The following is a 12,514-nucleotide window of genomic DNA, read 5'->3' on the forward strand; positions in this document are numbered from 1 at the left end:
TCCACAAAAAATACAAAAATTACCCTGCTGTGGTGGTGGATGCCTGTTATCCCAGCTACCTGGGAGGCTGAGGTGGGAGGATTACTTGATCCTGGGAAGCTGAGGCTGCAGTGAGCCAAGATCATGCCACTGCACTTCAGCCTGTGCAGCAGAGAGAGACCCTGTCTCCCCGCCCCCCCAAAAAATAATTAAAAATGTAAACGTGCATCCATTTCTAATATTTACCAAAAAACGTGAGTGATTGTAAAGTCTAAAACTTAATCTTGAGAATCACATAATTATAACCTAACCTTCCCAGACAACATAGAGACGAGCGGTAAAGAATAGAGTCCTCAAATGAGAGTCACATAATTGAGAAGTTTCAATCAACAAATATCACCAAACACCCTAGTGGGAAAGGAAGCCATTTTCTGTATATTATTTTAGTTTCAAATATCTCTGACATTAATTAAAACAAACATATTAATTGATTACTTACTTTTCAATTAAATTAATAAAAGTATCTCAAAAATAATCCTAGGACAGATATCTTCAGAAGCTGATGCCAAATTTCTTCAAAATTCAACTTCACTGTTTCCCTTTGTACTCAGACCTAGTTATAACAAGAGTTAGATATTTGCACAGCTCAGTCAGGAAAGTCTATGGCCTGCTCCAGGGGAAGATAGTCTCTGCATCAAATAGTCCCTTATGTTTGAGAAGCCTTACCTTTTTTTATGTTGATTCACATAACATGTAAAATACTTCCCCTAACAGTAACGGGAAAAGTCTGGAATGTCTATGTGGGCAGAGTTGAAGGGTATAGCATCACAACAGATCAAATACAATGCTTCATTGGGCTATATTTACTGATATGGAAGCACTTCTTCAGGATCGAAGATTTAACATTTTGGTTTGAGCACCTAAGAGTGTTATTAGTGGTATTCAAATTTGTATAACAGTCTGAGTCACGGTGGTCTTTAGTTACTACTGTACAATAGTGGAACTACCTTGATGTGGCAGACACACTCTGATGGAGGACTGATGATCTCTCACTTGTGGTATTCAGCCCTTCTGTGATCCTCACTCCTTAGAATATGGTAGGATACACATAATTTTGTGTGTGTGTGTGTGTGTGTGTGTGTGTGTGTGTGATTATGTTACATGAGAAAGAATGTAATGCTTGTTTTACTGGAGAGTCTCTCTCTGTTTCTTACTTTCTCACTGTCTTGCTCTCTATCCCTTAGAGGCTTTACATAAGTGATGCTTGGGAACCTCCCTTAGCAAACAAAATGTGAGCAGCCTCTTGGAGCTGAGGACAGCTTCTGACCTGTAACAAGCAACAAACCAAAGCTTCCAATTCTATAATGGCAAGGCACTGAACTTTACCTGAATTTCCCAGAATTATCTTCAGTGAAAATTTCCAAGACAAGTTTTCCATGAGATAAATTTCTGAAATTTGCAAGGCAGAACTGGAAAAGCAATCACTTTATGCTCTAAAGGTAAGTGTTATGCCAAGTGCCTTTGACTTACACATTAACACGGATCTGCTAGCCATCCTTGTTGGTGTAGGGCAGCAGCTGGTCTGCAAATTCTCCTGAACTGCCAGATCTTCTTTGTCAGCATATCTGAACTCTGAGCCAGGCCTGTGCATGACTCCCTAATGATGGGCACCAGCTTATCCCTCTCAGAGGACAGAAGTTTGGTCAGTATATCTGATTGTACATTTTGCCTGGAAGGGAAGATGGCCAGAGGTATAGATCAGTTGATTGGCAATGACTTAGAGAGAATATTTGCTAAAAAGACAATCTGGCAAAGAGGCATGGGCACAGACCATTCAGAATGGGTGCAGACTATCCAAATATTTGTGTTCCATGTAAATACTTAGGAAAGGCAGAGAAGGAAGAACAAATAAATAAGAACAAATAAACAAGATAAATCACCCTGGGGATGACAATCAGACTTTCCAGTCCTCTCTTTTATTGCCTAATTGGTTCAGACACAAAATAGCCCTGCTGTCAGAGGTAAATTTTATATATGGACTGAGCAAGATGCCTTATAATCTTCAAGGCCTCCCTAGCTAAAACTACTGATCTGTGCTCAGCTTGTCAATATCAGGAAATAACCCTGACTGAGCCCATATCATACTGTTCTCAAGTGGGGTCAGCCAGCTAGCTTTCTCTTGGCAGGTTGATCCTGGTAGAGCAGCTCTATCACAGAAGGGAAAGAAGATCATTCTCTCTGGAATAGGCAATTATTCTGCTTTTGGATGTGCCTCCTCTGACCCAAACTTTCTGTAAAAAACAGTTATTGGACTTACAAAACACCTCATTCAATCTCTTAGTATTACACACAGCAAAATTTCTGATAAAAGAATTAATATCCCAGCAGGTGAAGTGTGACAATAAACTGGATAATGATGTTGTTCACTGGTCTTATAATGTTCCTATTACCATAAGGTAACTGTCCCAGTAAAATGGTGGACTGCCATTTTTCATATTAATTATACACAAGAAGTGTGGATAAAACTGGCTGAAATGAGCTAATGCCCTCCAGGATGGCATTAGTACCAAATTAGTACCAATATAAGTACTGTTTATCCTAGAGCCAAGATAAAAGTGTCCACGTATCAAGAGTAGAAATTTGAGTACTTTCTTTTACCGTTGGCCTTATTGATCGCACCTCAAGTCTGTCACTCTAAAGACCTAAGTTTCAAAAAGGAAATGATCCCATCAGTGGGTTTAGCAAGGGTTCCATTAAACTTGAAGTCAAGACACCATATCTGGCCACTTTTGCCTCTTCATTCCAATGCATCAACAGGCAAAATGATTACCTCAGCATAGATAGAGTGACTTATCCTGACTGAAGTGAAAACTGGGTTGTGACTGCTCAATGGAGATGAGGAGGACTAGGTCTGGCATTCAGAAGATCCATTCAGTATTTCTTTTTTCTTTCTTTCTTTTTTTTTTTTTTGTTTTTTTTGTTTGTTTGTTTGTTTTTGTTTTTTGAGACAGAGTCTCGCTCTATCGCCCAGGCTGATTGGTGTGATTTCAGCTCACCACAGCCTCTGCCTGAGGGGTTCAAATGATTCACGATTTTTCTGCCTCAGCCTCTTGAGTAGCCAGGACTACAGGCTCCCACCGCCATTCCCAGCTAAAATTTGTATTTTTAGTAGAGACGGGGTTTCACCATATAGGCCAGTCTGGTCTCAACCTCCTTACCTTGTGATTTGCCCTGTTGCTAGTGCAAAAGTAATTGTAAAAACCGGTCTGGTATGTTGACTCATGCCTGTAATCCCAGCACTTCAGGAAGTCGAAGTGGGTGGATCACCTGCGATCCGGAGCTCGAGACCAGCCTGGACAACTTGGGGAAACCCCATCTCCACTAAAAATACAAAAATTAGTCGGGTGTGGTGGCATGCGCTTGCAATTCTAGCTACTTGGGAGCCTGAGACGTGAGAATCTCTTGAACCCTGGAGGCAGAGGTTGCAGTGAGCCAAAATTGTGCCAATGCATTCCAGCTGGGGTGACAGAGTGAGACTCTGTCCCCCTCCTCACCAAAAATAAAAAGTAATTGTGAAAACCACAATCACTTTTGTACCAAACTAATAAACACTGCCATGTCCTGTGATTAGAGAAAATGGAAATCTATAACAACCCAAAGTTAAGAGTGCAGAGAATGACCCAGGTTCTTTAGGACCGAAGCTTTGGTCAAGCCCACCAAGCAAGCATCGATGACCACCTGAATTACTTGCTAAGGGGAAAAAAAATGTGTATTGAGTAGTTAATAACAGACGCCATTAAAAATATCAACTGTGACAATGTGTCCAGTTGAAGAAATGAGGAATGCAATTGCTATGAATATTTCTTCCTTATTTTGATCAGAATGTGTTTGTATATATACTAACATACTACCTTTCTCTTTTACTTTTGTTTCGTTCTACCAGTTAATCAATCTAAATTTTAGGTAATTTTATATCTACCATTTAAGTTATAAGCTATTACAAGAGAGAGGGTAATTCAGTTAGCAGAAGAATGAACATTTTATTATCATGTAGGGAAAAAATAGGAATTTGTATCATTCTTGGGAGAGGGTTTTTGTATTTGTGGTTATATGTGGGTGAGTAGCATCATGTTAAACATAAATGTTATTCTTCCTTATATGGCTCTACATTAGAATTGATCAAACAGTAGTTTATATAAGATTGGGAAGGCGGAAGTGAAGTAGTGCATTTTTACATTCTGAAGGTTAGCGAAAGCCAAGTGCTATTGCAGTTCCCATGCATTGTCACTCATCTGCTGAGTGACTTGCTGTGGAGTAGCAGCCATGTTCACAACTCTATAACTCACACCAGATCTCCTTCTTCAGCTGTTCTCAAATCATGGGCCAAACACATGGGCGACTCCTTGGTGAAGAGTGCTAACTTAATTAATGGTTCAACTATGCCACTGAAGTTGAAGATGGTGACAGATGAATATTTCAGTTTATTCTTTTAAGTTTCAGACTGTCATCGTTAGGGCCAGTGAGTCCTTATTACTCAGCTTCTTATGTTCAACTTCTCAGCTGTTTGTCCTGCTTGTCTCAGAACCAACAACAGACCAAAAAGCAACATCTCTATACAGACTACTTGAACAGACCCTACAATGATATAGGGTATCATACCTCCAGTAGATTTCATATTCCTTATCATTTTAAGTGGTTCTGATTATCTAATCACCCTTCATCTAATGTCTTGAATTTTAAGCTTTCTCACTAATTTTCTGTAGCATCTCATTCCTGAATTTTATGATCGTGTATCCCTGCCAGTGTTGAGGCAAGGTGGAAAACACACAGATTCATTCTGCTCTAGCTGTTGTGAGGAAAAATGATTTCCAGGTTTAATTTATATCATTCGTAGACATAGGCATTGGGTACTACTGCTAAAATGATACTGCACATCTATCTGGCTGTAGCATCTTAGGTTTTTACTATTCACCCATTCTATATCCACTGTTATTAGGTAATATTTAAAATATGGCACTCAAATATAAATTGGTACATCAGCTATGTTTCAAATAAGAAATAATCATTAAAAAACTGGATAAATTTGTAACTCCTTTAATTAACGTTAACATAGGATTTCAATGAAAAGGCTTTGAGCCCTTTAATAGTGAAACCGAAAAATATATTTCAGTATATTCTTGCCTTAAAAATATGTTTGACCAAGACCATCCTGGCTAACACGGTGAAACCCCATCTCTACTAAAAATGCAAAAAATTAGCCGGGCATGGTGGCAGGCTCCTGTAGTCCCAGCTACTCAGGAGGCTGAGGCAGGAGAATGGTGTGAACCCGGGAGGCGGAGCTTGCAGTGAGCAGAGATGGCGCCTCTGCACTCCAGCCTAGCGACACAGCATGACTCCATCTAAAAAAAAAAAAAAGAAAAGAAATGTACATTATTTGGTCTCATCTCCTAACATTTTGATTTAGTAGATTTTAGATTTAGTAGGGGCCCCAGGAAGCTGTATTACAGCAAACACCCAGGTGATGCTGCTGCATACATTCTGTTGAGCCTACCAAGTCAAATTGATCATTGAATCCAATTGAGTAAAGTCCATTGAATCTCTGCTCAAATTTGTCTATGGAAATATGCAAAACTTCTGCAAATTCTGCGTCTAAAACTGAAATTAAAGGAGCCCAATGATTGTGGTTGTTTCTCTGAAACTTGCCCTGAATTTGATGAATAGTTTTAGTGAGGAATAGAAATCAGAGGTAGCTAGAATACAATGTAAAGTCACAACTTTTCAGGATGAAGGGAAATGTAACAAAGACTGAAAAATGTCCTTTACCTAATACCAATAACAGTGCCTTATATTGTCACAGTGCTTTATAGTTTTCAAAGCACTTTCAGATATTATTTCACTTTATTCTCACAATGAATACGGTTGGAAATTGGATTTGTATTGCTCTTTTTATGCCCCATGAGTGAAAAAGTGAAGTAACAACACAAATATACTTCATGTCACCTTTTGGTTAGGGCCCAAGCTGATCAAATGCTGCAGGGGATCTCCAGGGACGTTTGTACCAAAACAGAGAGATGTAAACTTTTTTTAGTAGGTAGAAAACTTTGAAAGTCAGAGGCAGTCAGTTAAAATGTGCCTCCTTTGCAGAAATGTACTAAAAAAACAGTAAACTAATCCACCAATTTATAAAGATCTAACTGGGAGGATTTGTCTTTTAGGAGTAACAATGACAAAATAAAATTTGTTTTGATAGAAGTTTGTGTAATTCATCATTATATTACTAAAAACAATGAAATACTAACAATAAATACATTATATGTTGCATAAGTTAGTGAGATATAGTGCTAATTGTAATATTTTGTGAATCTACTTATTCTGAGACTATCTTGGTAATTTCCTATTTTCATTTATTTTAAAGTCAATATTAATGAGTTGTAAAGTGTAGTGAGAAAATAGCTGGCATAAATTTAAGTGATGAAGATTAAAATATGCATAATATAAGTGATGACTGGGAGACAAAACATATTCTATTCTATAGATTTTCAAACATAAAAAAATATAATTTTTAATATAACATTTTTGAAATAAAATATAGATTTTACAGGCTCATAATATGTATAAATGTAGAAAGTTTTTCAATACAAAGTGACTCCATAAAAGGATATTTCTAGGACATAAATTAGAAATATAAAATTAGTAGAAGTATATTATAACTTAATTATTTTATAGTATATTATCATATAAATTTTAAACGAATTTATTTGCATTAATATTTAAGTTCCCAAAAACTAATAAAAATGTTGTTACAATATTATGGCATTGACATAAAAACAAGTATAATCTTTAATATTAATTAATATGAAAAGAATGTTTAAAACAGACCTAACATTCAATGTCCAAAACTACAATATCTGTGCTGTCATAAAACAAGCTCTATTTATTTTCTTGTGCAATTTCAAACCATAGAGATTAAAATTAATGCTTCTCCAAAACTTTTGAAACCATAAATGTCACGCGTGATGCAATTAAAGGTAGTGGACGTTTCTGGATAATATTTACAATGCCCTCAGAGATTCTGTGAACAGGTAAATCTACCTACTTTGGGTAATGTATGGCTTTGTTAACCACATACTGCTAAGATTCCAATTACTGACTTAAGAAAATCAAAACTCTTGGACCGCTTCATCTGTCAGTCAGCTCTCTTGGCTGAGTTAATTAGGAAATAATAAATAAACACACCAGAATTTAAAGTGTAGATTTTTGAACCCAGTTCAGCCTGTTTTCCAGTATATTCCTGTAGTTAACAGAGAGATGTTTATTCTATCAATAAGGTGGTACTTACATTTCAGAAACAAAACTCAGGATGAGTTTTCCAGTACCACTTTCCCCATTCCTCTAATTATGTGCTACTTTCACTTGCAATATTGTTATTGTATACTACTTATCACTTGATACTGCAGTTGCTTATGTGTCATTTTTCCTATTAATACATATTTATTTGCTGTAGGTTATGTTTCCTTTACCCTTGTCCCATAGATTGTTCTGTCCTTTCTGGAATGCAATAGAAGATCAATAAACATTTGTGGAATTAATGAGTGAATAGAACTATAGAAGCAATACAACGTATTTGGCAGAGAGATTGCATACCTGACAATCCACGTGATTTAATTACTAGAAAAATTTGACTTTCTAGTTATAGAAGACATCTGCCCCACCCCATCATTGTGACTTTTAATCGCATGAATACAGTCAACAGAATGCCCTTTCCTCTACCACAACCCCAGTCATTGCTTGTCAAAATCAAATCTGCAAGATCAGTCTTAAATTGTCTTTTCTTTATGAAGCCTCTTCTGGATTTCCCTACAAAATGCTGTAATTTTTATTCATAAATGCTCAAAGTAATGTGGGTTTCATTAAAAAAGCCTATTCATAGCCTATCTTAGAAGAATTAATGAACATAATATATACCTGTGAATTTTCCCTGTGTGTGTACAGAGACACACACACTCACACACACACACACTTTTTAAACTCCTTAATAGCAGTTGTCTGTTACTCATTTTTATATTCTTTGCACATCTAGCATATTACCTGACTTTAATTATAGAGTACCCCGCAAATTATTATAATAGAAAGTTTACATAAGATGAAACATTAAAAACGTTCTCTCTTATTTAAACAAGATAAATATAAAACTTTTATTTTAAAGTAAGTTTTAAAAATCTCTGCGTAAAACCGAGTGGGTTTTTATAAGGAGAAATAATTACTATTAAAAACACATAATATATTTAATACATTGATGTATATTTTGCGATATACATCAAAAATAGCTATATAAACAACTTACAGCTTTAACTTACTGGTGCTATATTTTTAGAACATTGTTTTTATGTATCCATAGGTATCTGCCAAACTTCACTGCTCTCTTCCTATATAGTGTTTGCATTCTTTTAGGGATTATGTGATTCTCCAGTTTTTTCCTTGCAATCTTTATGCACTTTCTGATTGTGAAAATAAAATATATATTTAAAATCTCATAGCATTAATTTGAATTTCTTTTATGTCTTATGAGTAATTTGGTTAAAATGTTTTTACTTATGAAATTGCTATTTTCAGAAAATATAAAAACATTCTCTTTGTCACTTGCACTTACATTACCTTATTTATTTAAATTATTGTGCACTCATTCTTCAAAATGTAGACTTAAAAGCACTTTTCTTGGAAGCCTTCCCTTATCGAACGCAGAGTAATATATATTAGTCTGCCCTGTGCTCCCTTAGGGTTGTGTACATGCCACTATCACTGTCCCTATAACATTCCATGGAATGTCCTTATAACAGTCCATGGAAGAATCAACTGGACTGTAAGCCCCATGAAAATAGGTCCAATCTCTCTCTGTTTTCAGGGAAATACTGGCAATTCCTTTTATTGTTCCTCTTCCTTTCATTAAACTTTACGTTTGATAGTATTAAGGATGTATCTTTAGTCGTATTTTCTTTCTATGCTTCTTCATTAGGTGAGTGAACTGAGTCTTCTGGTTTTAAACACTATAAATGTCTACCCATCCCATACACTCCAAAGCAATTTCAAACAATGGAGCCTGGTCATGATTGAACTTCAGGCTCCTCCTTACAATTGTCTACTTGACATATTCCCTTGAATGGGTAATAATCTTTGACCTAAGAAGCCTACAAGGAAACTTCTCATATGCTTCCACATTTTCTATTATAAAAAATGACAATTATATTCTACAAGTGAGTCAGGCAAGAATATTTTGATAAGACAATTATAGATTGATCTCTCTCATAAATATCGATGTGAATGTCTTGAAAACAGTCAACCAATTGAATCAAACATTGTGTGGGAAGGAAGATACCTCTTAACCAAATTACATTTTTGCTAAAAAAAGTGTATTTGTTTTAGCATTTTATAAGTATTATATAGAATTTGCCACATTAAATGAGGTAGGAAAATAATGTGATATTATCAATATACTAAGTATTTAAAAAGCTCAATGCCCATTTAGAAGGCAATGGAAATTAATTCAGTAATATTTGCTTCCACTCTCTACAGAATTGTGGAATGCTGAAATTGCAAACAAGAAAAGTCAATTACCAGTTCTAGTCATCATGGCATTAGAGGATCTAGCCCACAATATCAGTCTAGAAAAGGAAATAAAATAAATAATGGTTAGAAAGACATATGTGCTATTATTTCTAGAGATATGATTGTATATACAGAAAATACAAAGGAATCTACAAATAATTATTATTAATTATTGCTAAATTCAATTATTTATCAGAATAAGTAAAGAAGTGGGTTATTTGTCTTTTTTTTTTTTTTTTTCCCCAGACAGAGTCTTGCTCTGTCGCCAAGCTGGAGTGCAGTGGTGCCATCTCGGCTCATTGCAATATCTACCTCCCCGGTTCAAGTGATTCTCCTGCCTCAGCCTCTGGAGTAGCTGGGACTACAGGCGTGCACTACCACAGCTGGCTAATTTTTTGTATTTTAGTAGAGATGTGGTTTCACCACGTTGACTAGGATGGTCTCAATCTCCTGACCTCGTGATCTGCCCGCCCCACCCTCCCAAAGTGCTGGGATTACAGGCATGAGCCACCGCTCCTGGCTTATTTGTCTATTTTATTATTGAGTTGTAAGAATATTTTATATAGTCTAGATATAAGTTACTTATCATATATATGATTTACAAATCATTTCACCCATTCTGTGGGTTGTTTTTCACTGTATTGATTTAGTATATAAAATATATTAAACTCAATTGTTCAATGAATATTCAAATGGATAAATAAAATGCAGTATATCCATACAATGGAATATTACTGGCAATAAAAATGTTGAAATACCGATACATGCAATAAAATGGATAAACCTTGAAAGTGTGTGCCAAGTAAAAGAAAAGAGTCACCAAATACCACATATTGTGTGATATATTTATAGGAAATATTCAGAATAGGCAAATAAACAGTGGCTTCTAATTAAGCACATGGTTTCATTTGGGAGCAATAACAATTTTCCAAAAATAGATTGTGTTGGGAATTGCACAACTTTGTGACTCTACTAAGGACTATAAAATTTTACACATTAAATGTCTGAATTCTATGGTATCTGAAGTATCTCTCAATAGAGTGATTTTTTTTAAAGGACAAGAGAAGTCTGATAAAATACAAAATTTATTTACATCTATTGCAGAGTTGCAATGAATATAGATAAGTAATTCTTTATGGTTGAGGTGGGCAAGATTGGGGCAGAAAAGATGAGTGAGTGTGAAGATACACAGGAGTTTTTGGGTTGTGTTGAAAATGTTCAAATATTGGTTGTGGTGAGGATGGCACAACTCTATGAATATGCTAAAAGCCATTAAATTTTACACTTTAACTAGGTGAATTGGGTGTTGTGTGGATTAAATCTCAAGTTGTTTGAAAAGGTAATACATAAAAATAATTTCTATTTCCTGGTGATTATTTCTGTATATGTATTAATTTGTTTATATCTCAGTTGGCTATTGCCATAATATAACACAACAAAATAAAACCAAAACTCTATAGCCTAAAAATTAATCAGCAATTATTTATGTTGCTCACACATATTTTGTTTGGCTTGTGTTTGAGTAATATAGATGATTCTCAGTGTCGATTTACATCTACTCCTTATGATTTTCATTCTTAATGTAGAAGTGGTATACTAAGCTGTTTCTTTCTCATGGCAAGAGCAGGAAGATACAACAAAAACCTGCCAGAAAATATGCTTGTTCCAGTTTTGCTAATATATCAATGGACAAAACACATTACCTCAGTGGATTCAAAGTCAAGTGGTAGGAAGTAAATCCAGTCTGTAGTAGAAGGAACTCCAGGATCACATCACATGGTGCAGGACATAGGTATGTTAAAATGTGAAGATTTAGGGTGGTAATCCTATGACAACTATCTACAACAATGAAGTTCTCTTTCTCTCTCTTTCTCTCTCTCTTATACACACACTTTCTGTTTTACAAAGCAAAGTTGATCATAAGCTTCAAAGAGGCAATAATATTTAAATGATTTAAAAAGAGTCTGAGCCTTTTGTGTAGTCTCATGCTTTCTACAGTATTTGTGATAAACGCTGTAGTTTACACAGCTGTCAGAAAATATGAATGGAATGACTTTCTGTTGCCACAAATAACCAGATCCCCAGACTGTTTTTAATTTTTGTGCCACTAGTTTATTATCAGAAAGAAAAATTATATTCCTCTTCTTTTTGTGAAATGCTATGAGAGTTACTAATATAAACTGTTTGCTTTTTTTTCTCCAGTTAACAAAATACATTTCCTTTATGGCTATTCAGAAGATTTTTTGTTGATAAATAATACTTAGCAAAGATATATATTATTGAAAAATATTAATAAATCCTTAGACTTTTATAAATGCGAATCCAATATTTTATATACAAACATACTGCTTTGTAAAATTTTAAGATAATTCTGACATTACAATATGATTTTAATTACTTATTTTTCCTTTATGAATTACCCAGTCTCAGGTATGTCTTTATTAGCAGTGTGAGAATGACCTAATAGAATTGTCCAGCCACAGCAATTTGGCAAGAAATGGGGCATAAAGATTGAAAAAGGAAGACATAAAAGATACTTTAGAATCAACTAGTCAATTTCAATGAAATAAAGTGCTAGAATTTGATTAGATTTCATCGAATATGTGGACCAATCTGGGGGCCACTTGACATCTTTACAATATTGAATCTTCCCATTCATTAACATGGTATTTCTCTTAATTTAAGTCTTTTGTTAAGTTTCTTATAACTCTTTTTGTGATTTTCAGCAAAGTGTTCTTGCACATCTTTCATTAGATTTATTCTTAGGTGCTTTTTGTATTTGTTTTTTGCTAATGTATAGAAGTTACGTTGCTACAAAAGTATGTCGACTTTGTTATCTAGTGAGTGGCCTTGTTAAATTCATTTAAATTATGATAGTTCGAAGATTATGTGATTTTAATTACTTTTAACTACCTAGTATTTGATTTTGAAT

This window comes from Papio anubis, chromosome 1, assembly GCF_008728515.1.
Source record: "Papio anubis isolate 15944 chromosome 1, Panubis1.0, whole genome shotgun sequence".
In the NCBI taxonomy this organism is placed as follows: Eukaryota; Metazoa; Chordata; class Mammalia; order Primates; family Cercopithecidae; genus Papio; species Papio anubis.